This window comes from Pseudophryne corroboree, chromosome 2, assembly GCF_028390025.1.
Source record: "Pseudophryne corroboree isolate aPseCor3 chromosome 2, aPseCor3.hap2, whole genome shotgun sequence".
Classification (NCBI taxonomy): domain Eukaryota; kingdom Metazoa; phylum Chordata; class Amphibia; order Anura; family Myobatrachidae; genus Pseudophryne; species Pseudophryne corroboree.
In genome coordinates this window covers 955615483-955642165 of record NC_086445.1, presented here as the reverse complement: position 1 = coordinate 955642165, position 26683 = coordinate 955615483, and the positions used below count along the sequence as shown (strand labels likewise).

Sequence of the window (26683 nt, the reverse complement as noted above, 5' to 3'; positions counted from 1 at the left end):
TGGAGACTTGGGATCGATGGCGGAGCACCGATGGAGACTTGGGATCGATGGCGGAGCACCGATGGAGACTTGGGGTCGATGGCGGAGCACCGATGGAGACTTGGGATCGATGGCGGAGCACCGATGGAGACTTGGGATCGATGGCGGAGCACCGATGGAGACTGGGGATCGATGGCGGAACACCGATGGTGACTGGGGATCGATGGTGAAACACCGATGGTGACTTGGGATCGATGGCGAAACACCGATGGTGACTTGGGATCGATGGCGAAACACCGATGGTTACTGGGGATCGATGGTGAAACACCGATGGTGACTTGGGATCGATGGCGAAACACCGATGGTGACTTGGGATCGATGGCGAAACACCGATGGTTACTGGGGATCGATGGCGGAACACCGATGGTTACTGGCAGGGCAGAGCACCGCTGGAAGCTAGAAGCTGGAAGCCGGTCTCAGGTAACTGCCAGTCACAGGGAGCAATGTAGACACTGCAGAGTCAGGCTGTACAGCAGAGAAAGTCTATGGAAGAACTGCACACTGGAATCACTGAAGACAATTGAAGCACTGCCATCTTTCCACCCCCGGAACAAGATATTTATACCAGCTGGGAAACAGGGATTGGCTGGCTGATTAACCAGAGACCAGAGTGCAGCTGCTGGGTAATCAGGCTGAGAGCAGAGTGCAGCTGATAGGCTGAAAGGTATCACGTGATTAGGAAAACATGGCTGCGCCCATGTTAGCTTTTGGAGGGAAAGATTGTTTGTAACTTGCATGTGAAACTTAACCCTGATGCTGCCAGAATCACAGTAAGGAGATTAGAGACAATGAGATGCAGCGTCCTGCACACAGACAGTGCAGATGGAATCCAGGCTTGGAACACTGGGACAGTCTCAGGAGACATTTGGAAGGTAAATACTGATAAAGAATTACCTGGATCGTGACAGCACCCCCTCCTTTAGGAGTGGCCCCAGGACACTTCTTATAAATTCTTTACCTGAACAAATGGAAGAATCTAGATTGAATCCTGATGAACTTGAACTGGCTGGAACCAGATGAGACTGTACTGGACCTATGGACGAGACCAGATTGAGTCCAGACAAACTTGAACCGGCTAAGACCGGCGGAGACTTTGGGCCGACGGATAGGACAGGATTGAGTTTGGAGACCGTTGAATCAGCTGGAACTGAAGGAGTCTTTGGACCTACGGATGGAACCGGATTGGGTCCAGAAAAGCTTGAACCAGCTGGGACCGGAGGAGTCTTTAGATTGACATTCGAATCAGCTGGAACTGAAGGAGTCTGAATCCGGTTAGAACCGGAATGAGTGGTATCTGAGTGTTCAGTTAGACCATCCTGGACATGGTCCATGCTGGATGCCAACAGGGTGGTGCTCTCTGAAGACGGCAAACAGGAGTTCATAACTGCATCTGTAGCACAAAAATTTCCATCTGGGAACTTGACTCTGGATACTTCCCTTGGGGCTGAAACTTTGGTGACCCCTCCTGGGGTTGACGAATCAGACACCTCTCTCAGGGTTGTTTTCTCCAGCACCCCTCCTGGGGTTGACAGATCAGAAACTCCTTTTTGAGAAGACTCATATGCCCCTACTAGAGCTTGAACACTGGATACCCCTCCTGGGGTTGCAGAAACGAACGCCCCTTCTTGGGCTGTAGACACAGACGTCCCTTCTTGGGCTTTAGACACAGACGCCCCTTCTTGGGCTGTAGACACAGACGCCCTTCCTTGGGCTGAGGAAAGTTCGGACACTAGGATCTGGTACTGTACCAGATATTTACCGACTGTTTGTGTCCCCTGACGTAGCCTGAGGATATCAGAGGAGGCAGAGGTCACACGACCTGGTTCATCAAAGATGCGCCTGAAGGTTGCCACGAAATCTGCATATGAAGAGAGCAGGGCATCAGACTTCTCCCATAGAGGTGATACCCAATCGAGGGCGGAGCCACTGAGGAGGGAGATGATGTAAGCAACCTTGGTGCGGTCAGTTGGGAAACTGCCAGGTTGTAACTCGAAATATATCTCACACTGCTTTAGGAAACCCCGACAGGCTTTTGGGGAACCATCAAACTTGGCAGGTGTCGGTAAATGGAGACAAGGAGCAGAAACAGGAATGGTGGGTGGGGATACCACCAAAGGTACTGCAGTCGGCACACTGGACGCCCCTGAACCACGGAGGGTTACTTGTATTCCATCCAGCCGAGAGGAGAGATCCTGGAGACAGCGAATCACATGGCCCTGTGCAGTCTCCTGACGTTCAAGGCAGGCTGCAAGTTCTTGCATCGGCCTGGTCGCTTGGACCTGGTCTCCGGCCGGATCCATTAGGGCAGTGCTTACTGTCACAACTGAGGGCTGGTGCTGACCAGGGGGAAGCCTCAGTTGTAGGGGCTGAGGTATATGTGTACCTGGGAGGCAGTACAGGGTTCTTAGACAAGCAGGGAACCTTTAGAACAAATGCCCGAAGGCGTGACCAAGACAACGAAGGAAAGTTCAAAGGTTTATTAAACACAGTTCAGAGGAATACGGATGACTTGGTACAGGTAACAGGAATCACAGTTCAGAGAAATACTTGGGATCGATGGCGGAGCACCGATGGAGACTTGGGATCGATGGCGGAGCACCGATGGAGACTTGGGATCGATGGCGGAGCACCGATGGAGACTTGGGATCGATGGCGGAGCACCGATGGAGACTTGGGATCGATGGCGGAGCACCGATGGAGACTTGGGGTCGATGGCGGAGCACCGATGGAGACTTGGGATCGATGGCGGAGCACCGATGGAGACTTGGGATCGATGGCGGAGCACCGATGGAGACTGGGGATCGATGGCGGAACACCGATGGTGACTGGGGATCGATGGTGAAACACCGATGGTGACTTGGGATCGATGGCGAAACACCGATGGTGACTTGGGATCGATGGCGAAACACCGATGGTGACTTGGGATCGATGGCGAAACACCGATGGTTACTGGGGATCGATGGTGAAACACCGATGGTGACTTGGGATCGATGGCGAAACACCGATGGTGACTTGGGATCGATGGCGAAACACCGATGGTTACTGGGGATCGATGGCGGAACACCGATGGTTACTGGCAGGGCAGAGCACCGCTGGAAGCTAGAAGCTGGAAGCCGGTCTCAGGTAACTGCCAGTCACAGGGAGCAATGTAGACACTGCAGAGTCAGGCTGTACAGCAGAGAAAGTCTATGGAAGAACTGCACACTGGAATCACTGAAGACAATTGAAGCACTGCCATCTTTCCACCCCCGGAACAAGATATTTATACCAGCTGGGAAACAGGGATTGGCTGGCTGATTAACCAGAGACCAGAGTGCAGCTGCTGGGTAATCAGGCTGAGAGCAGAGTGCAGCTGATAGGCTGAAAGGTATCACGTGATTAGGAAAACATGGCTGCGCCCATGTTAGCTTTTGGAGGGAAAGATTGTTTGTAACTTGCATGTGAAACTTAACCCTGATGCTGCCAGAATCACAGTAAGGAGATTAGAGACAATGAGATGCAGCGTCCTGCACACAGACAGTGCAGATGGAATCCAGGCTTGGAACACTGGGACAGTCTCAGGAGACATTTGGAAGGTAAATACTGATAAAGAATTACCTGGATCGTGACATGTTGTAGAGAGGTAGACAGTCTGATGTGGAGCGGGAGAGAATTCCAGAGATAGGGAGCAGCATGTGCAAAATCTGGGAGACGAGTATGGGCGGAAGTAATCAGTTAGCAGGAGAGGCTGCATTCATTTGTGGAGTAAAGAGGGTGGACAGGAGTGGGAATGGAGATGAGGTTAGAGATGTAAATGGGACTGGGATGTTTGCGGGCTTTGTAAGTGAGTGTAAGTGGCTTGAAAGTACTATAGAAATATGACAAATGTCTCCTCCCATGGGTCAAAATGCACTAATGATAAGACTACTATATGTGTCCTACTGATGTTTAGTGAAGATAAACTGTAATAAGCATATACTGTATCTTGCAAAATTGACGTTTCAACTGACAGTTTGTGGATGACTTTGATTGGATGATGCATTACATCTGGTTGTTTATTTTAAAAAAGTTACATAATTTTAAAATTATGAGAGAGAAACTAAGAAATGCAAGATAATCTCTGAATTTACACATACTGTATAGTATAAGTATTCAGTGATAGATTGTGTAACCTTTCCCATCGAATGCATACAGCGTCATGCATACATGTGACATTACAAAAAAAATAGAATATGCACATAGAAGGTGGTTCTCCTCCTTGAAAACCACAGTTCAGTGGAAATCCCCTTAATTTATCCAACTCTACTCCACAAAGTCGGCTTCTTTGCCCACACAAGTCAGGATTGGTGGTTGGACTATTAATGGCTCCTTGGGGGTTGGTCTATTAATAGCCCCTCCTCCTCAGAAGCCTCCTCCATAGCTAGACCTTCCGCAATATAAAGCATAATACATAAACATTTTTATATTTGGCACCAGTTGTTTCATGTTTAATTTACATAATCCTTTCATCTATTGTTCTCAGATGCAATACAATACAGAGAACTATACAGCAGGGGATTAAGTCATTACAGCAGGGGATTAAAGGGGGGTACACACGGAGAGATCCGTGTTTAAAATCTAGTCAGATTGCTTAGATTTCAAGCAGGGATCTGTCATGTGTATACCCCCCAGCGATAGCGATGCGCGAGGCTATTGCCGGTGCTAGATTGAGCCTGCATGAAGGCTCAATTTAGCGGGTCGTTCACTTCACCGCTGTGTGAAGTGAGCGGCCCCCCGTCCGTCCGTCCCCTCACTCAGCACATCGCACTGTGCTGAGCGGAGGGAGAGATGTGTGCTGAGCGGTCTGTGTTAAGATTGTTCAGCACACATCTCCCCCGTCAGTACCCCCTTTATGTCCGACTTCCCAGTCTCAGTTAATCTTATTAAAGGCCAAGGTAAACCTGGACCCATCTGTATATCATATATATCATTTCAAAATTATGTTCTCCCTTATTTCCCTCTCTATATATTTCATTTGAGGAATCAATATTTTTAAAGAGCATGTGAGCAATCTAGGCCTGTCTTCTATTTTGATAGATTGCAGCTATGGCCATTTACATAGAAACTAGTGTAATGGATGCAGTATATGCCAGGTCATCTAGGTCTCCGATCTGATCAGTCGGGCCCCCTCTGTGCCCTCCGCTACTCTGTAGCGGCTCTATCCAGGCTGCCCGTATCCCTTTGCCCTCTCACTTACATTGTAAATCTTGCACTTCCCCCCATCTCCAATAGTATCTGGTCCTCCTCTCCTAGGGCTGTCCCATATCCCTTCCAGTGGAAGCCATTGGGGTGCGCGTCCAAGCTTCCACATACATAATGCCTCCACTAATGAAACTGGGAATAAGATTGACAGCGGTCCTCAATTTAAGTATGAACAGCATCATAGTGCCATATAGTGACTGATATAGTCAGCATAGTGCTATTCAGTAGCAGAAAACAAAAGATTTTACTAAAGCAACACACTACACACTAATCTTATTGGGGCAGATGTATTAACCTGGAGAAGGCATAAGGAAGTGATAAACCAGTGATATGTGCAAGGTGATAAAGGCAGCAGCCAATCAGATCCTAACTGTTAATTTACATACTGGAGCTGATTGCCTGGTGCCTTTATCACCTTGCACATATCACTGGTTTATCACTTCCTTATGCCTTCTCCAGGTTAATACATCTGCCCCACTGTTTGAGGTTAGACTTCTTTCATTTTGTTGTTATAATCTATTTTACAATGTCCCAGTGAGGAATGTAAAATGCATATCACAGTGTATATATCTCCATATAATTAATCTAATCTGTAAAAGATATTCATTTTATTGTGTCCAATCCAATAGTGTACGTCATATTTCAGGATTCACCCTGGTATATCCTTCTTGTGTATTTGGCCTGAGGTTCAGAGATGAGTTATCTGTATGTGCTGTGATTGATGACTGGATTGTCCATTTTGAGTGACACAAAAATGGTGATGTGTAAATATTCCTATATTTCTGTGTTAATTCTCCCGCATATTCTTTAGGGCCTATTAGCGTAGTGCTTTTGACCAATGCCTTACAAGACCATAATATTTATTAGGTTTTGGTTATTTTATTCAAATATACTTTTAATATCCTTCTGTAGGAATAATTGTGCATTTTTTTTCAACACAAGAGTTTAGATTGCATCTGTGATCCTCAAGATAGTGTGATATAAACCTCCAAATTGTAACACTGCATAATATGATTAATATGAACTACAATGTATAATATTAACCGAATGTGTAAAGTGTCCTAAATCATTTCAACTGTGTCTCTTTGTGATGTTGTGATAAGATCTAGATAATAATGAAACTATGCCATTATTAATCGAACTACTTGTCTATTTTGCTATACATCTATCATAAAGTGATAGATACTGTAATATGAGTAAAAGTAAAAGCTACAATATCTACATAATATCTGTTTGAGTCCTGTTGGAGAAAGACCGCTATATAAAATTATTATTATTATTATTATTATTATTATTATTATTATTATGATAAAAACAGATAATCATTGTAATAGTTCCTGCCATCACTACATCCATCTAAAGGGATTTCTCATTTACAGCAACTATCCAAACAAACTGTGTTCCATCCTTTTTTTTAATAGACATATAGAATAGTTCTTATTGTAATTTAGCTTCTCAATGTGAAGTTGAGATACTCTTCTTTGTCATTGCTGGTTTATATTCCTAATTCATGGTCTTAATCTGAAACAGGCACAAGGGACAATGGTGGTCATTCCGAGTTGATCGCTCACTGCCGATATTCACAGTGCAGCGATTAAGTAAAAAATGGCAAAAATGGTATGCAGCGCGCATGCGCTAAGTACTTTCACACAAAACTTTGTAGATTTACACAAGCTCGAGCGACGTTTTTTTCATCGCTCGAGTGATCGTAGTGTGATTGACAGGAAGTGGGTGTTTCTGGGCGGAAACTGGCTGTTTTCAGGGAGTGTGCTAAAAAACGCAGGAGTGGCTGGAGAAATAGGGGAGTGGCTGGCCGAACGCAGGGCGTGTTTGTGACGTCAAACCAGGAACTAAATGGACTGAGGTGATCGCAGTGTAGGAGTAGGTCTGGAGCTACTCAGAAACTGCAGGGAATTATTTAGTAGCAATTCTGCTAACCTTTTGTTCGCTATTCTGCTAAGCTAAGATACACTCCCAGAGGGCGGCGGCCTAGCGTGTGCAGTGCTGCTAAAAGCAGCTAGCGAGCGAACAACTCGGAATGACCACCAATATGTAATATCCTGAAAGTTGCGTGCGGTTTAGGATTTTGTGCTAGTCTGCACGTATTTTTAAAGCAGGTCGGTTTTGCCTTGTAAATAATTAACGCTTTAAAAATACCTTGTAGGATATTATAGTACATATTGCTTAAAGTGGCTGCATACCTCCCAACTCGGTGTGTGGAGGATGCAGTCAACCTGGGCCTGCACTACATTCTACAGCACCTAGACCACCCGCTAGTTTGTCAGCGAGACACGCCGTCGCTCAGTCCGGCGGTGGCGTGTCTCAGATGTCAGGGCAGGGAGGAGAGCACAGCTACTATGTCCGGCAGCGGCGAGTAGGATCTCAAACCAGCCGCCGGTTCGTGAGCCAATCAGAGCTCACGGACTGGGCAGCCAATCAGGAGCCACCACTTCTGGTCCGCGAGCTCTGATTGGCTCACGAACCGGCAGCTGGCTTGAGGTCCTACACGCCGCAGCCTGACATAGCCGCACTCTTCTCCCTGCCCTGACCCGACAGCTGAAACACGTCGCTGCCAGACGGAGCTGCAGCAGCGGTGAGTGGTCTTACACTGTGGGGGCATTTGTGTATCTGGCACTGCACTGGCATAGTATATCTGGCACTGCACTATTGGGGGCATGTGTATAACATCCCATTTTCATTGTCCACACCCATTTTTTGGCACGCACGTGCCTTCAGCGCGCACACTCAGTACCTCTAAGAGGCATAACTACAGGGGGCAGGGTAATTTTAAAGTTGATAATTAAATTGTATGGCCCCCGAAGGATTTTATAAATATCCAAATGGCCCTTGGTAGAAAAAAGTTACCCCACACCTGACCTAGACATTCCCAGTACCTACGCGAGGATCCTGCTTGTCGGTTCCAGCTCGGCCTTCAATACAATCGTCCCCCGCATACTCCACCCCAAATTACTTCGCCTAGGGGTCCCAGAAGCTACCTATTCCTGGATAGTAGACTTCCTGACAGATAGGACACAGGCGGTGAAAGCAGGAGAATTCACCTCTCAAGCGCGGTCCATTAGTACAGGGGCCCTTCAGGGCTGTGTCATCTCACCCCCGCTCTTCTCCCTGTACACAAATGACCTCACCTTAGAGGCGCAATCAGTAAAGATCATTAAATTCGCAGACGACACCACCGTCATAAGCCTCATCATGGATGGGGACAAATCGCCCTATAGATGGGAATTAGACCAGCTGGCCCAGTGGTGCAGCCACAACATCCTTGAGCTCAACCCCCTCAAAACTGTCGAGATGATAGTGGACTTCAGGAAGAAGTCAGCTAGTGCACCTCCGCTAACGATTGCTGACAGTGTGGTATCGCAAGTGAACTCATTCAAGTTCCTAGGGATCACAATCTCCCGGGACCTTAAATGGGGGTCCAACGCTGACGCCACTGTCGGGAAAGTGCAGCAATGGTTGTTCTTCCTCAGGCAACCAAGGAAGTTCAACATCCCACAGAAGCTTCTGCTCCTCTTCTACTCCGCATGTGTGGGGTCGGTACTGCGCTCCTCGATACTGGTTAGGATCCGTAGGGGTAATGCGAACAGTAGGAGCAATATAAGGATCCATTGATGCAGAAATGTTTATATGCCATGTACTTGACCTACATTGTCTTATACTGTAAGTTGTTGTTTTTCTTCTTCTGTTTCGCTTATTTGTTTATATACTTAAGGTCCGTACACATTAGACAATGTTGCTCTGTGAGCGACGTTGTCTAATGTTTCCCTTCCCGGGCCGGCCGGTGGGCGGCAGACTGTAAGCACTGAGCGATATGACCGCTCATCGTGGACGACAGTCCAGATCCTGCATGCATGCACTGGCGACAGCGACGATCGTTGCCGACCCGCAGGGCCACGCATCGGTCATCGCTGGCAGCATACACACTTGCCGATAAAATGAGCGACATCGCTCAGGGAGGGGGAAAATGAGCGACGTCACTCATTTTTTCGGCAAGTGTGTATGGTCCTTTAGTTAGCCACTGAGGTACCTTTGTGGTGCCATATAAATAAAGGATAATAATAAATAATAATAATAATAATAATTCATAGGGGTAAAGTGAGGATGCATAGGGGTAATGCGATAATCCATGCAGCTTCCTGCCACTCCGCCCACTGTTTTTCTGTCCACATCTGCCAACATGAGTATCAGTATTTGCACCTATGCCAAACTGTGGTGATCAGCCTACAAGTGTGACTTCCCCATACGCATTACTCAGAAAAGCTAGGAAGTCATGCTACGCACCCACGACTTTCCCCCTCGAAATGCTCCATGTGATCACATTGTTGTCACCCTACTCACTCCTAAAATGCCAGGAAAGACAGAACTGGCAAAGACTCCCAATAGGAAGGCGATCCGCAATAATGCGTAATATTGCATCTGGGTGCATGCAAAGAGATCCGTCTCACAGCACAGAGAATTCTTATCTTATTTTGGAATCTATTCCTGACTTAAAATGGTTTCCATTAATGCGCTTTGCAATGTAGTTCCTTGTAGCCTTTACCACTCGTAAAGCAAATAGCAATCTCTACTTTATGTTTCAGAGACATAGTTTTATATGGTGATGACATTTCCCTCTCAGTACTACACGCACAGCCATATGGTCCCACTTTCACTGCCAATATGACATAATAACTCGTCTTAGTCACAATAAAATTATATTTTATTTTACAGAAACACATTCAATAACCCATAATTTATAAAACGCAGATTACGAGACAATATAATAGGGAGCAAGTAATAGACTTTTATTGTAGTATTTGCAGTATCAAAATTGCAAATGTACTGAATTCTGTATAATGTAATTAGCTAAATGTTTGGAACAACAAATTAAAATCTGAATTGTTTTGTGTATTTACAACAATAATGCGGTTTCAAACATTCCACCAAATAAAAATGTTCTGTTAGGAATAGAATTTAAAAAATAAATAAATCAGATTTAATCTTAAATACTTTTATTGCTGGCAAAAAAAAAAAAAGGCAAATGCTCCATCTTAGTACTTTTTTTTTCATACAAAATACAGAAATAATCTAGTCTACCTAGAGATCAGTAGGACGTATTTACAACAATAATGCGGTTTCAAACATTCCATCAAATGAAAATGTTCTGTTAGGAATAGAATTTAAAAAATAAATAAATCAGATTAAATCTTAAATACTTTTATTGCTGGCAAAAAAAAAAAAAAAAAGGCAAATGCTCCATCTTAGTACTTGTTTTTTTCCATACAAAATACAGAAATAATCTAGTCTACCTAGAGATCAGTAGGACGTTGCCTGGATCTTATCCACTGCATATGGCTTGCCTCAGGAAATTATATTTGAGAGCCCTAAATAATATCCCTTCAAACACCACAGAGCTTCAAAGCTTAGGACATTAATTTTAAAGATTGGGGAAAGAGTGAGTGAATGCTGATTAAAATTATAAATAACTACTTATATAACAGGGAAGTGTTCTGGGTTTTCTCACTTTATTGGTTGCTGTTTGATTTAATAACAAGGGGAATTACCTACTTTAATTTCAAAGTCTTAAGTTCTTCATTGCTTGCTTGGACAGAGTGAGAGACATCTTAAAAGACAACGTCAACTAAACAAAGAAGAAACGCACCCAAAGAGCAGCAATAAAATAATGACATCATTATTCCAATAAGGGTGAAATTATTATTTGAATAAGGGGCTAATGCAGAGTTGAACTCAAGCCTTCCGTATTTACACCCATATTGCATGCACAGAACGAAATATGTATATTAATTGTATGCAGGGTTGTACACGTCTATGCTACTGCACATCCCCACCACTCTCCCTACACCTGGTTTCATAGTCATCATCAGTGTGCACCTACTCCAGTCCTATCCTTGCTCCAGGAGATCCAACTGAAAAGAGGCACACAGCTTTGCATGTGCACAACACTGCACACATCTGTGGATGCGCCCTGAAAAACACCATTGCTAAACATTGCCTACTGTACCTGCAATTGCCCAATAACCACCCAGTTACACCCCTTCAATTGCAAGTGTAAATGTGGCTGAGTTGCGTGTGACTCTGAATTGCCCACAGATGCATACACTCAGCTACGGAAATGGAAAAATCGGTCCCCAAAACTGGTTTGCCTGTGACTATGAATTGGCCCCTAAATGTGTAGTTTAGTGATTAGAATGGTATCTAGCCAGAATGTCAATATGCTCAGAATGTCGACGGAATGTCGACTTTAATGCTATGGTGACATGTAACATGTCGGCATACAAAACAGTTGACATGGTCATTATACAAAAAATGTCAACATGGTTATAATGTCAACAGGTCTATTATGCCGGAATTGTGCACGTCGACAGTCAAAATGTCAACATAGCATTTTAGTGCTACATTTAGGATTAGGGTTAGGTTTAGGGTTTGGTTAGTTTTATGGTTAGGCTAAAATAGTAAAAAATCTGATGTCAATAATCTGAATGTTGACAGTCGAGTAATTAACTTGCAGCGCGGGGGAAAGGTTAGTTAATTATATTCAATTAAATCAGGAATAAATTTGCAGAAACACTGATTCCTTGTAAACTGCAGAATCGATAGGATTTCCCCTTGCGTTAACCCCCGATGGTGACTTTACTTTCAGTTCCTGAAGCTGCAAAGAAAAGTTTACCCTCAGGAGTTAAAGTGCGGGTTAATCCCGGCTAATTGAATTTGTCCAATGCGGTAATTATCTTGGTTATTGAATATGCTGTTATGTAGCGTGACAGTCTTTATGCACATTTTCCATCTGGTTGTGGATCAGCTCTTCATTGCACTTTTATTTGTCAATGTCCTGTTTCTTTATTCTCTATCGCTGTCTCTTTTTACTTGTTTATCTATTCCCATCCAATTTCTTTAAGCTGCTGTTTGTTTCTGTCTGCAGGATGTCTTTCTCTGTTAGCTAATGTTTTCTGCTGGTGGCGCTTTCTTCTTTCTCCCCAGAGCTCAGCTCCTGACTCTTCCTCCAGCAGCTTACTTTCCCGGCCTAGCACTTCAGCAAGCACTAGAGAACATCTTATACATTATACATTATACTGTATGAGTTTTACTATTCAACCTTTTTTGTTATTATTTTGCTTTTAGAATTTTTTATGCAGCTTTGAAGTAAAATAGTTTCTATTCTGAATTTCCCCATCTATAAAATAATGCTTGCCACCACAATATTTGCCTCATGCGACCCCTGCCTGCTTTCTTCATGTCTGTAATCCTTTCTCCTGCATGTATCACCTGCCTTTTTAACTGCTATCTGCCCACCCTGTCCTCATTACGTCTTCCATGCCCACTTGCTTACAATATATATGGATGGTAATGCATCTGCGTTTTTCACAAATGCTTTTACTTATAAATGGCACCCTCAATGCATCTTCGTTCTCCACCACTGCTGGTGATTTATTTAATATAATTTGTATTATAAGGTACATATGTAGCACATACTCTCATGGAGTTGCTCTATAATTCAGTAGGCACAATACTTGCCTACTCTCCTGTTTTCTGCGGGAGACACCTGATTTTTCGGGTTGTCCCCCGCACGCTCGGAAGAGTAGGCACCCCTCCCACATTCTGCCCACTTCATGGAGAAGTGGGCAGAATGCTGAGAATAATATGGCTAATAAGGGGCGGTTCCTAATGACTTATTTCAATAGCGTCATTCGACCCCACCCCTATGCAATTTTCTCATGAGGGGTGTTTTGTTCATATGTTTGTAAATCCAGTCATAAGGATACAGAGACATGTGAGTTCACTGCTGTGCTGTTTTATTACCATCACCAACTCCAGACACACTGCACACTGGACCACCCACTTCCCAGCATCCCCCTGGTCCCAGGGACCATCACTGAAGATTCAGGCTTACACATATTAGTAAGGGAGTGTCTACAAATATTAAGCATTCTAATACACTAACATCACATCCTCTTTTCTTTAAAGATAAGTCCTGTACGCTTCAATGCAACAATTAACAACGTCATATTAAGAACATCATCTAACACATTTCAATGAGTCTCTCAGGTCTGCGTATTTCCCTTTTGGGTCTTTCATACACAGTCTGTGTTTCATCTACCATGTTGGACCTTTCTAGAATTGTGGTTTGTTCACCATTATGAGGCTCATCATACATGTCAGATGAAGGGTATTCTTCAGTCATGTTGTCTTCATTATGGTTAGGTTGAGATCTTAAATCCACCCGATTTCTTCTTACTTCCGTTCCACGCTCTGTACGTATAGTATAAGATCTTGGTGCTACTTGTGCTTGCACAATACCTTTCTGCACCCAAATACCTTTCTCGTGATCTCTGAGACGGACTTGGTCACCCGATTTTAGATCAGATAAGCTTTTTGTTCGCCTGTCATGGAACAGTTTCTGTTTTGCCTGTTGACGTTCCTTAGTCTGACCAACGCCGAGTTATGTGTATTAAGCAGTTCATCATGTATCGGGAGATTTGCTCTAATCCTCCTTCCCATCAGCATTTGTGCAGGAGAAAGTCCATTCTGTAAAGGTGTACTGCGGTAGATTAAAAGACTTTTGTAGAAATCTTCTGTACCTTCTTGAGCTTTTCTCATGAGACTCTTTACAGTTTTTACTGAACTTTCCACCAACCCATTTGAGCGTGGATAGTGGGGACTTGACGTAGTATGGACAAATTCCCACTCATCAGCAAATTGTCTAAATTCAGCACTGGAAAACTGAGGACCATTGTCAGTGAACACTTCCATAGGAACACCATGCCTTGCAAACATTGACTTCATGCAATTGATTACGGCTATACTAGTAGTTGTATGTAGTGTCTTCACCTCAGGGTAGTTAGAGTAATAATAAGTCACAACAATGTATGTTTTCCTATTACAATCAAACAAATCTGCGCCAATTTTCTGGTATGGTCTCTCTGGCACTGCATGAGGACTCAGTGGCTCAACTTGTTGTTTCGGTTTTTTACGGAAGACATAATTCACATGTAGCTGTAGTCTGTGCTATGTCTTGGTTCATTCTTGGCCAATACATAACTTCACGCGCTCTCCGCTTACATTTTTCTTCTCCTGAGTGGCCTTCATGTATCTTGCACAGCATCGTTTTTCTTAGTCGTGCAGGTATTACAAACCTATTGCCTTTGTAAATAATACCATCGACAACTGTAAGGTCACTGCGGTACATCCAATAATCATGGATAGACAGCGGGCACGCACGTTTTTCTGCTGGCCAACCTTTCAGAATGATATCTTTCAACACTTCCATTGTGTCATCTGTCTCAGTTTCTTTCCTAATCTGTTCTTGTCTTGCAAGAGACACTGGTAGAGAAGCTACAATCAAATTAACATAAGCTTCTATCTCTTCATCCATCAGACTTTTGGAACCTTCACTTTTGTCCACAGCACGAGAAAGTGTATCAGCAATGTACATGTATTTGCCGGGACAGTACAGCAAGTGCACATCATATTTCTGTAGTCTGATAAGCATTCATTGAATTCTCATGGGACAGTCATGTAATGATTTAGTCATGATAGCTACCAATGGCTTGTGGTCAGTTTCCACTGTAAATGTTTGACCATACACAAACTGATGAAATCGCTCACATGCATATGTGATTGCTAGAAGTTCTTTTTCTATCTGAGCATACCTTGTTTCAGCACTTGCTCTTGATGCATAGATTACTGGTTGCCATGTATCCTCATGTTCTTGTAACAGCACTGAGCCTAGGCCAAATTGCGAAGCGTCTGCTGAAATTCTTATTCTTTTCGCAGGATCAAAGAATTTTAGCAATGGTTGTTCTGTAATGATCTGTTTCAAGTTTTGCCAACTTTCTTCTTGTTCATGTGACCACATCCACTCGTTATCTTTGTCCAACAACCATCTAAGAGAGGCTGTTCATTCAGAGAGTTGAGAAATAAACTTTCCTAAGTAATCATTCCTAGGAATCTTCTGACGTCTTTGTTGTTAGGACATTCCATGTTCACTATGGCTGATATTTTCCTTGGGTCTGGTTTTACACCTTGATCCGAGACCACGTCGCCCATAAAGGTAAGTGTATTCACGCCAAATTCACATTTGTCCTTGTTTAGCTTTAGATTCACTTTCTTGACAAGTTCCATTACTTGTCTCAATCTAGAATCATGTTCTTCCTATGTAGATCCCCAAACAATAATGTCATCCATCATTGTTTCAACACCTGGAATATGTTCAAAAATCATGTGTATCTTTTTGTGATATACTTCTGGAGCAGACAATATTCCATATGGTAGTCGAAGAAATCTGTATCTACCTTCTGGTGTATTAAATGTACAAAGCTTTGAGCTGGCCTCATCTAGCTTCATTTGCCAGAATCCTGAAGATGCGTCCAATTTACTGAACCATTTTGCTCCCGCAAATTGTGACATGATCTCATCTCTGGTTGGTAGTTTGAAATGTTCTCGATTAATAGCTTTGTTTAAATCTCTGGGGTCTAGACATATTCTGAGTTGTCCATTTTTCTTTTCAACAATTACTAAGGAGCTTACCCATTCAGTAGGCTCATCAACTTTCTGTATCACACCCAAGGCTTCCATGCGATTTAACCCTTGTTTCAGTTTTTCGCTCAGCGCAAACGGCACTTTTCTGCAGGGGTGTATCACTGAAGAAACTTGCGTGTCTATATTTATTTTATGCTCTCCAGGCAAACAACCTAGACCTTCAAACAAGTCTCTGTATTCTGTAAACATCGATTTGCAGTCATCTTCTACTTATGATGTCACCATAAAAACTTTCTTTAGCAAGCTTAGTTTCTCACAGGAACTTAATCCTAGAATCGGTTGCACATTTTTATCCACAATCAGTAGAGATTTTTTAAACTGTTGTCCCTTATATTTCAGTGTCACTAAGCATGTACCTTTCACAGGAATTTCCTCCCCAGTGTACCCTGTAACTTTCACTTTGGCTGGATGAATTTTAGGTTTTACTCTAAAAGTCTTATAGTCTTGAAATGATATTAAATTCACCTGTGCACCAGTATCAAGCTTAAAGGGAATGACAATCTTGTTCACAGTTAAAGGGACAATCCATTCTTTATCTGCACTGCAAAGTTCAATGCAATCCATAAATAATTCTCTGTTTAACAGCATGCACTGTGGTTATGTCAATTTTCATTTTACAGCATTTGGCAAAGTGATTTAGTCTACCACATTTCATGCAGGTTTTACCATAAGCAGGGCACATTTTAGGATTGTGAGCATTTCCACATCTACTACACTTTCCTTATTAGACTGTGGCTTAGACTGCTTCATTCTTGAGAATGGAGGTTTGCTTGGCTCTGTTTTCTGCACTACATGGACAGCACCATCAACTTCCTTGTGTAACGTTTTGGCTTGAAATCTAGTTATTTCTGCAGATCTGCACATAGTCACTGCCTTATCTAGTGTTAGATCTTGCTCTATCAGCAGTCTCTCTCTGAGTCCATTATCAGGTATTCCACAGACAATACGATCTCTAATCAGTGAATCCTTTAAATCACCAAACTCACAGGTTTTACTGAGTGATTGCAGCTCTGTAACATACTGATCAAATCCATCTCCAGACTTCTGATCACATGTGAAAAACTTATATCTTTCATATGTCACATTTTTCCTTGGCACAAAGTAATCTTCAAACTTTTGCATTATAGAAGATAGCACCATATTCTGCCCCTCATCAAACTGAAAACTATTATAAATGTCCAGCACATCCTCTCCTATCACATGGAGGAAAATGGATGCCTTAGTTTTGTCAGCCTCTGTATCAGCTCCACATGCAGCAAGATATATATTAAACCTTTGCTTAAATCTTTTCCAGTTTTCAGACAAGTTACCAGACATCAGCATGCCAGTTGGAGGAGCTAGTTTATCCATGGTTACTCACTGTTTGAAGAGAGGAGCACACGGCAGGCTTTGCAGACACTGAGTATCACAGCCTGACAGACTGCTGCAGGATTCTTTCACACTCTGAGAGCACTAGCAGTCCAAGTTAAACTTCTTCTGACACCATGTTTTGTTCATATATTTGTAAATCCAGTCATAAGGATACAGAGACATGTGAGTTCACTGCTGTGCTGTTTTATTCCATCACCAACTCCAGACACACTGCACACTGGACCACCCACTTCCCAGCATCCCCCTGGTCCAAGGGACCATCACTGAAGATTCAGGCTAACACATATTAGTAAGGGAGTGTCTACAAATATTCAGCATTCTAATACACTAACATCACAAGGGGGTGGGACCTAATGACACGATTAGCATAGTCCCACCCCCATCTCAGCCCACCTGCTTCTCCTATATGGGCATATCCAAGAGAGGAGATCTTTAATGTCGGTAAGTATGCATTACATATGACTTCTGTTTAGACACACAGTGCTCTTCCTATCTAAACCATAGTCATCTCTCTTCCCTAATAAATAATTTACTAAGGGGGAGATGTATAAGGCCTTGGAGGTAGATAATGTGGAGAAGTGTCTTAAGGCCAGTTTATCACCATCCGCATCTAAGGACGGTGATGTGAGGTGATAAAATCGACCAAGGGGGTTATTGAGGTTTGTTAGCAAACAAAAAAAGTTAGTAATTGGGCACAACCATGTTGCACTGCAGGTGGGGCAGATGTATCATGTGCAGAGAGAGTTAGATTTGGGTGGGTGATATTGTTAAAATGCAGGATAAATACTGGCTGCTTAATTTCTTCACTATAATTTAGATTTCAGTTTGAACACACCCCAACCAAATCTAAAGCTCTCTGCAGGTTTTGCCCTATTGCTAGCTTTTGGTTTGCTAACAAATCTGACTAAGACCCTAAATCCTCAATGCAATTATATACTACATCACACGGATATATCAATGATCGCATGCGAAGCCACTCCGCAGCACTATCTGGGTATTTTTTGTGAAAAATACCTCGAGTGTGTGCTGCTTATGCACTGCCACTGACATCGCCTCTACCGCCACCCCAGAATCGACCCCCCCCCAATCTCGACTACCCCCTGAGACACTAACACCCCTTCCCCACATACTTACCTGGTGATCGGTGCTTCAGTGTGCTCCTCCGGCTCCGGTCATGTGATCTCTGGCTCCTGAACTGTGACCCGGTCATCTGACACTGCAAACTGCTGCAATGCTGGTTTACAGCGTCAGATGCAGTGCCAGATTAAGGTCCTCATGGGCCTGGAGCTGTAATTTATAAAGGGCCTACTGGGCGCCGCTGCAGGGGGTAGGACCAGCATGTTGAGGGTGTGACTACTGATATGGGGGTGTGGTCTGTGCAGTGTGGTCTGGCTAGCACCATGGAGAGCATAGCTATCCACTACCTAACTATGGTTTATTTTTGTGTTACGAGCCAATTAACCTACCAGTATATATTTGGATTGTGGCAGTAGGAAACCCATGCAAGTATGGGGAGAATATACAAACTCCACACAGTTAGGGCCGTGGTGGGAATCAAACCCATGACCTAACTGCTGTAAGGCAGTAAAAGCTAACCATTACACCATCCGTAGACCTGTTAGTGGTGGCAGTCCAAGCCACATGGGAATTTTTTCCCCAGAACATTTAAAAAATACATTTATATAATGCTATCCTATGACTAAACTCATCAATGAGCATCTACTGCTATGGTTTTTTCGAATATGCATTTTCAGGTTTTTTTTAACATGCCACAACCATGTAAAAAATATTCTACCGCTAACCCTACACCCGCACACATTACACTACCCATGCACAAACTCCTCACACACACACTGCACTACCGCTAACCCTACACCCGCTCCCCGCACACACTACACTACCCCTGCACCCCGCACATACTACACTTCCCCTGCACCCACTCCCCGCACACACTACACTTCCCCAGCACCCGCTCCCCGCACACACTACACTTCCCCTGCACCTGCTCTCTGCACACACTACACTACCGCTAACCCTGCACCCGCTCCCCGCACACACTACATTTCTCCTGCACACACTACACTTCCCCTGCACCCGCTCCCTGCACACACTACACTTCCCCTGCACCCACTCCCCGCATACACTACACTTCCCCTGCACCCGCCCCCGCACACACTACCTCTAACCCTGCACCCGCTCCCCGCACACACTACACTACTGCCAACCCTGCACCCGCTCTCTGCACACACTACACTTCCCCTGCACCCGCTCCCCACACATACTTCACTACCGCTAACCCTGCACCCGCTCCCCGCACACACTACACTTCCCCTGCACCCGCTATCTGCACACACTACACCACCGCTAACCCTGCACCCGCTCCCCGCACACACTACACTTCCCTGCACCTGCTCTCTGCACACACTACACTACCGCTAACCGTGCACCAGTTCCCAGCATACACTATACTACCGCTAACCCTACACATGCTCCCCGCACACACTATACTACCCTGCACCCGCTCCCTGCATACACTATACTACACTACTAACCCTGCACCCGTTCCCAGCACACACTATACTACACTACTTACCCTGCACCCGCTCCCAGCACACACTACACTTCCCCTGCTCCCGCTCCCCGGACACACTACACTTCCCCCTGCACCCGGTCCCTGCACACACTACACTTTCCCTGCACCCGCTCCCCGCACACACTACACTTTCCCTGCACCCGCTCCTTGCACACACTACACTTCCCCTGCACCCGCTCCCGCACACACTACACTTTCCCTGCACCCGCTCCCTGCACAACTACACTACCGCTAACCCTGCACCCAGCAAACACTATACTACCGCTAACCCTACACACGCTCCCTGCACACACTACCCCTAACCCTACACCCGCTCCCTGCACACACTACCCCTAACCCTGCACCCGCTCTCTGCACACACGACCCCTAACCCTGCACCCGCTCCCTGCACACACTACCCTTAACCCTGCACCCGCTCCCTGCACACACTACCCCTAACCCTGCAACCTTTCCCTGCACACACTACCCCTAACCCTGCACCCGCTCCCTGCACACACTACCCCTAACCCTGCACCCGCTCCCTGCACACACTACCCCTAACCCTGCACCCTCTCCCTTTACACACTACCCCTAACCCTGCACCCGCTCCCTGCACCCTCTCCCTGCACACACTACCCCTAACCCTGCACCCGCTCCCTGCACACACTACCCCTAACCCTGCACCCGCTCCCTGCACACACTACCCCTAACCCTGCACCCGCTCCCTGCACACACTACCCCTAACCCTGCACACACTACCCCTAACCCTACACCCGCTCCCTGCACACACTACCCCTAACCCTGCACCCGCTCCCTGCACACACTACCCCTAACCCTGCACTCGCTCCCTGCACACACTACCCCTAACCCTGCACCCGCTCCCTGCACACACTACCCCTAACCCTGCACCCGCTCCCTGCACACACTACCCCTAACCCTACACCCGCTCCCAGCACACACTACCCCTAACCCTGCACCCGCTCCCCGCACACACTACACTACCGCTAACCATGCACCCGCTCCCTGCACACACTACCCCTAACCCTGCAACCTTTCCCTGCACACACTACCCCTAACCCTGCACCCGCTCCCTGCACACACTACCCCTAACCCTACACCCGCTCCCTGCACACACTACCCCTAACCCTGCACCCGCTCCCTGCACACACTACCCCTAACCCTGCACCCTCTCCCTGCACACACTACCCCTAACCCTGCACCCGCTCCCTGCACACACTACCCCTAACCCTGCACCCGCTCCCTGCACACACTACCCCTAACCCTGCACCCGCTCCCTGCACACACTACCCCTAACCCTGCACCCGCTCCCTGCACACACTACCCCTAACCCTGCACCCGCTCCCTGCACACACTACCCCTAACCCTACACCCGCTCCCTGCACACACTACCCCTAACCCTGCACCCGCTCCCCGCACACACTACACTACCGCTAACCATGCACCCGCTCCCTGCACACACTACCCCTAACCCTGCAACCTTTCCCTGCACACACTACCCCTAACCCTGCACCCGCTCCCTGCACACACTACCCCTAACCCTACACCCGCTCCCTGCACACACTACCCCTAACCCTGCACCCGCTCCCTGCACACACTACCCCTAACCCTGCACCCTCTCCCTGCACACACTACCCCTAACCCTGCACCCGCTCCCTGCACACACTACCCCTAACCCTGCAACCGCTCCCTGCACACAGTAACCCTACACCCTCTCCCTGCACACAATACCCCTAACCCTGCACACGCTCCCTGCACACACAACTCCTAACCCTGCACCCGCTCCCTGCACACACTACCCCTAACCCTGCACCCTCTCCCTGCACACACTACCCCTAACCCTGCACCCGCTCCCTGCACACACTACCCCTAACCCTGCACCCCCTCCCTGCACACACTACCCCTAACCCTGCACCCGCTCCCTGCACACACTACCCCTAACCCTGCACCCTCTCCTTGCACACACTACCCCTAACCCTGCACCCGCTCCCTGCACACACTACCCCTAACCCTGCACCCGCTCCCTGCACACACTACCCCTAACCCTGCACCCTCTCCCTGCACACACCACCCCTAACCCTGCACCCTCTCCCTGCACACACCACCCCTAACCCTGCACCCTCTCTTTGCAAACACTACCCCTAACCCTGCACCCGCTCCCTGCACACACTACCCCTAACCCTGCACCCGCTCCCTGCACACACTACCCCTAACCCTGCACCCGCTCCCTGCACACACTACCCCTAACCCTGCACCCGCTCCCTGCACACACTACCCCTAACCCTGCACCCGCTCCCTGCACACACTACCCCTAACCCTGCACCCGCTCCCTGCACACACTACCCCTAACCCTGCACCCGCTCCCTGCACACACTACCCCTAACCCTGCACCCGCTCCCTGCACACACTACCCCTAACCCTGCACCCGCTCCCTGCACACACTACCCCTAACCCTGCACCCGCTCCCTGCACACACTACCCCTAACCCTACACCCGCTCCCTGCACACACTACCCCTAACCCTGCACCCTCTCCCCGCACACACTACACTACCGCTAACCATGCACCCGCTCCCTGCACACACTACCCCTAACCCTGCAACCTTTCCCTGCACACACTACCCCTAACCCTGCACCCGCTCCTTGCACACACTACCCCTAACCCTACACCCGCTCCCTGCACATACTACCCCTAACCCTGCACCCGCTCCCTGCACACACTACCCCTAACCCTGCACCCTCTCCCTGCACACACTACCCCTAACCCTGCACCCTCTCCCTGCACACACTACCCCTAACCCTGCACCCGCTCCCTGCACACACTACCCCTAACCCTGCACCCGCTCCCTGCACACAGTACCCCTAACCCTGCACCCTCTCCCTGCACACAATACCCCTAACCCTGCACCCGCTCCCTGCACACACAACCCCTAACCCTGCACCCGCTCCCTGCACACACTACCCCTAACCCTGCACCCGCTCCCTGCACACACTACCCCTAACCCTGCACCCGCACCCTGCACACACTACCCCTAACCCTGCACCCTCTCTTTGCAAACACTACCCATGGGTTGACAGCAGGGACTTTTTGCTGTGAGAGGGAGCAACAACTCCCCCTCTTGTATATAAACAGGGGCTTCTTTGCAGTGTGATGCGGTGGGTGGGGGGAAACCCCTTTTGTATATACCATATATAGGGGCAATTTGTAGGGGAGCCCTGGACATACAGGGCTTTCATCTTTTAATCACGCATCCCCCCTCCACACACACACCCCTACTACACACACACACATTTCCAGATCCAGGGTACCTACTACCTGCCTCCTCCCGTCCCGCGGTCCCAGCTACAAAAAATAGCCACCTCCTCAGCCTTGGACGCCGGGTACCTGAGTAGGTTCATCATGGGCTGCTGCGCGGATATCACGTTCCGTTAGGCCACGCCCCCTTGTCACATTCCGCTGGCCCTCCCGGTGACTGACAGATGACATCACCAGGAGGCGGAGCTTAAACGCCCATCACTGAGCGACGTGGCTTGAGTACAGGGGGCGGGCTACATCCCGGAACTTACAATGGTGCACTATACGTGCCTTGGTGCCCCCCCCCCGAATGTGCACAAGAAGGATGTGATGCTGGAGGGGACGGGTCTGACGCTGTAGGCTGCAGTAGGAGGAAATTTGTTTTTCCTGTTTACAGCAGCATGGACATCTATGGGCGGATGCAGTGGGCCTATTTTGGAGAGTGGGCCTGGAGCTGCAGCTCCATACGCCCCATTGTTAATCCGGCCCTGGTCAGATGACCTAGATCACAGTGCAGAAGCCAGAGATCACATGACTGGAGCTGGAGGAGAACACAGGAGCAATGATCACCGAGGAATTTAAGTATATTTAAAAAGAATTATTATTATTATTATTATTATTATTATTATTATTATTATTTTATTTTTTTTATACAGTGATCAGATTGTATGTCCATCAGACACACATAGCTGATCTCCAGATCCGGGTCCCCACAGTTTTCTCTGGTGGGGGCAGAGAAAGCTGTACAGAAGGATGCATATCGCAGTGAGCCCTGTGATTACATCAGCCGAAGCGGACGTAATTCTCAAATTCGTCCATATCGCGTTTCCCATTAAAAAAATGAGAACTAAAGGGGTTGGAGCAGTTTTTCATGAAAACTGCTCCGAAAGCCCTTTAACACATTCAAATGGAACACCCTTTTTCACATTATTTTAGCAAAAAAAAAAAAAAAACATTAATAAATCTTCCCCTTAGTGTTTTAGATATTATTTATTACACTTGTGCTACTCATTTTTGTGTATGACTCAGAATTACAGGGAAATACTGTCATTCTGAAAATGTATTGTACCCTATTACTTCACTTTTTACATTGTACTGTATGAACACAAAAACTAACAGAACATGTGTGTGTCTACGCAAGCACATAGGGCCAAATGTCATAGCCTGCAATTTTTGGGAGCCATCACAATTCTGGTGAGATATTCACTAGATTTATGGCCTAATTCAGCATGGATCGTTATTCTGAGTAATTGCAAGCAGAAGGGCGCTGCCCCGAAAGGAAAAAAAAACTCCCCATGCAAGCTTGCGAATGCATCGAAGATCGCTATCCATTCGTAGATGCATACGCAGTTTCCAGAACATCAAAGATTTTTTGCCGTCTGAGCAAATGTAAGTAGGTCTGAATCTGCGCCTGAGACGTCCTGGAAGTGGTCTGTGCTGAATCAGAGACCCTCCCTAAAAACGCCTGGACACGCCTGCGTTTTTTTCTGATACACCCAGGAAATGTCAGGTTTCTGCCCAGAAACGCTGTCTTCCTGTCAGTCAGACAGTGGCTACATTGCGATTACAATCTATATGCATTGTCGTATGTCACTATTACCCATCGTGCGTGCGCAATGTGAACTCTACGCATGCGCAGTCGTTCAATAATTGCTCAGTTTGTGAATTCTCTGGATAGCGATCCATGCTGAATTAGGCCCTTAAAGCAGTAATTACTTGAACCACTTGCCTGGCATGGTCGCATCAGATGCGACCATGCCTGCAAGTGCTCTATCTGACCTGGTCACACAGGATACAACCAGTCAGATAAACAGTGTTAGCAGCGACAGGGAAGAGAAACTTCCCTCCGCTGCTGCTGTCAGAGGGACTGGAAGGTCCCTCTGACTCCCCGCACTCTCCCCGTGTCTGCCGAGCTGCTGATCACTGCTGATCGCTCAGCACGGCAGGATCCCCCACCCAGCAGCTGCAGACAATAACAGCCACTGGGGAGTGTAAATTAACCCCCCCAGCCCCCCTGTGTACCTGGAGGCTATCTCGGCTTTCAAAATGAAAGCCGCAATGGTCGCAATGTTTCCGATGGTCGCGTTGTTCCCGATCGATGTTTCGATGTTTGGGGGAAAAAATATATATATATATATTTTTTAGTTTTTCAACTAAGATCATTTTGGATAGGGTTAAATTCATGTTCTTCACCTAATTCACTAATAAAAAAAACCCAACAATTTCGGAGCGGTTTTTGGAGAAAAATATCGTCAGTTAAGTGGTTAAAGTCACAGCCATCCTTTTAAACTAATTGCCATCTTACATCTATGGTCTATCTCAACGGCTATTACATTTGGCCCATCATTGGTGGTCATTCCGAGTTGTTCGCTCGTTGCCGTTTTTCGCAACACAGCGATTAGGTGGAAAATGCGCATGCGCATGGTACGCAGCGCGCATGCGCTTAGTAATTTAACACAAAACTTTGGAGATTTGCACAAGCTCGAGCAACGTTTTTTTAACGCTCGAGTGATCGTAGTGTGATTGACAGGAAGTGGGCATTTCTGGGCAGCAAAATGGCGTTTTCAGGGAGTGTGCTAAAAAACGCAGGCGTGTCAGGGAAAAACGCTGGAGTGTCTGGAGAAACGGGGGAGTGGCTGGCCGAACGCAGGGTGTGTTTGTGACTTCAAACCAGGAACTAAACGGACTGAGCTGATCGCAATCTGTGAGTAGGTCTGGAGCTACTCAGAAACTGCAGGGAATTATTCAGTAGCAATTCTGCTAATCTTTCGTTCGCAATTCTGCTAAGCTAAAATACACTCCCAGAGGGCGGCGGCCTAGCGTTTGCAATGCTGCTAAAAGCAGCTAGCGAGCGAACAACTCGGAATGACCACCATAGTCATTTCACAGTTGGGTGCGTTCTATGTATTGTTATCAATAGCAAATATTACATGACATTTAGGTTTAACAGTTACAGTAAACCATAGCCGCCAATAAGCAATAATGTTTGCCGACTTTTATATAAGAAAGATAAAAGCTAACTTGTTACTGTGATTCAATTAAAACTTTAAATCTAAATTCGATATAAGCAAATTATCCATTTTGTTTGTACATTTGCCATGAAGCTGAGCATAATTGATTGTTTTCTGTTTATCAGATACTCCAGGCAACAAGAGGCTGGCTGCTGGCTGTAGGATGACGTCCGCTCTGTGTAGAAAAATAAATTCCATCCAACATGAAAAATGTGCCCAAAATATCTTCAGTTCTGTTTATCTCCTGAAACTTTCTCCCCAAGAGCTATTAAAAAGGTGTTTGAACCTCACTGGAGAAATCTGTGTGGCTTCTCTTATAGGTAGGAGACATTGGGGCAGATGTATTAAGCCTGGAGAAGGGATAAAGCAGTGGTAAGTGGAAGGTGATAACACACCAGCCAGTCAGCTCCTAACTCATTTTTCAAATCCGTAATGATTGGCTGGTGCTTTATCACCTTGTGCTTATCATTGGTTTATCACTTCTTTATCCCTTCTCCAGGTTAATACATCTGCCCCCTGATGAGGGTCTTGCCGGAATGAGATCCAATCAGCATACCGTTGGTTGGGATGCCAGCATTCAGAATACAGTTGCCGGAATCCCGACA

The 26683-nt window shown here is 46.4% G+C and overlaps 2 long non-coding RNA genes across 2 annotated transcripts in view; one reads left to right on the top strand and one right to left on the bottom strand.

Annotated features, from left to right (window-relative positions):
* The window catches only part of LOC134987127 (uncharacterized), a 154503-nt gene extending 131301 nt beyond the window's left edge, over positions 1 to 23202 (bottom strand). Inside the window, exon 1 of the long non-coding RNA XR_010192862.1 lies at positions 23086 to 23202. This is a non-coding gene — a long non-coding RNA (uncharacterized LOC134987127). The remainder of the gene's footprint in view (positions 1 to 23085) is intronic.
* A 68-nt stretch (positions 23203 to 23270) lies between these two features.
* LOC134987116 (uncharacterized) lies at positions 23271 to 26368 on the top strand. Its single transcript, XR_010192847.1, has 2 exons — positions 23271 to 23649; positions 26204 to 26368. It is a non-coding gene; the product is annotated as an uncharacterized LOC134987116 (long non-coding RNA).
* Positions 26369 to 26683: the final 315 nt, after the last annotated feature.